Genomic DNA, 1527 nt, shown 5'->3' with positions numbered 1-1527 from the left:
CTCAGTGAGACCCTGTCTCTAAAAAAATACAAAAGAGGGCTGGGAATGTGGCTCAGTGGTTGAGTGCCCCTGAGTTCAACCCCAGTAGTGCACCCGCTCAAAAACAAGGTTTGCCCTGGTATGGAAACTTTCATTTTCTTCAATCTGAAAGTTCTTTCTTTCTGATTTTAAAATAAAACATTTTCATGAGTCCCTAAGAGTACCGTGGGTTCTAGCCACTGAGCTATTTGTGCCAGTGGATTAAGGTGGCCTTGCTCTTTTCATCTGGTATCTCTTTTTCCCAGCCTTAGCTCATGGATATTAGACAAAAAATTTTGTTGAATGAGGTTAATTTTCTAAACCAGCCTACTCCCCAAAGTTGTTTAAGAATGAAATGGGAGAGAATTTTCAGAAGCAATTTATAAGCTGTGAGTACCATGCAAATAAAAGAAATCCGGGGGAGGAAAAGAGATGTTAATTTGGGGCATGGAATTCAAGATCTCATCCAAAGGAGGAGGAGCACCAGGCTGTGAGTATCATTGATACGGAAAGCAGGAGAAAACCCAAGAAAAATTTTGGCTCCTTCAATGTTTTGCCGAGGCCTGAGACTACATGATGCTCGCCCCTGGATTTGGACAGCTGTCAGGAAAATCAGCAGGAATCAGGAACAAACATATGTCAAGACACAGGCAACATCAGACTGTGAAAGCTGATCCACAGGCCTAGCTCCACCAGATGGCGGTGTGTCAATGGGGAGCCCGACGGAGCGGCTCTAAGAGCCCCCAATTAAATGACCTTGGGCTGATGCCAGAGCTGGGAAACTGTTTGTTTGGATTGTCGCTGATAATGTTTCTTCTCATTATCTAATGAGGATATTTTTTTAATAATGGCAAAGAATACAAAAATTAGTCCTTGCCCACAGTGAGACTATAATCAGGATAGGGAGTTAAGATATGCAAATGAAACGGTAATATTTACTGATACTCACTGTGAACCAATTAAGTCATCATCATTATCACTATTATCAATTACAAAATACCACGGATCTTGAGTTGACCTTGGTGAATTTCTTCTGAGACTAGTACATGGAAATTAATGCACTGAATGATATTACAAAGTATCTGGAGAGCCTAAGATACATTTTTATTCCAAGAATATTCCCTAAGAAAGTGTGAAATGTACCACTGTGTCAGAGGCTACACCCAACAGCCAAGCACAGGCCCCACCCTCCCCTCAGCAGCAGCAGCTAAGACTTGCAGAGAACTCCTGCATGACCTAACAGCCCCATCCTACTCACTTGTGGAGGCTGCCAGATAGTAACAGGGGCACAGGCCTTGCCATTAGGACACCTGTCTTTGTCTGCTAAGGCTGCCATAACAACCTACCAGATGGGGTAATTCAAACAACACAATTTATTTTCTCATAATTCTGGAAGCTTGAAGTCCAAGATCAAGGTGTTGACAAACTGGTTTCTTCTAAAACCTCTTTCCCTTTGGCATATAGAGGGGCATCTTTTTCGTATGTCTTCACATAGTCTTCCTTCTGTGC

This window comes from Marmota marmota, unplaced genomic scaffold, assembly GCF_001458135.2.
Source record: "Marmota marmota marmota unplaced genomic scaffold, marMar, whole genome shotgun sequence".
NCBI lineage: Eukaryota > Metazoa > Chordata > Mammalia > Rodentia > Sciuridae > Marmota > Marmota marmota.
The sequence above is the reverse complement of the archived record's forward strand: the minus strand, read 5'-3'. Positions refer to the sequence as shown.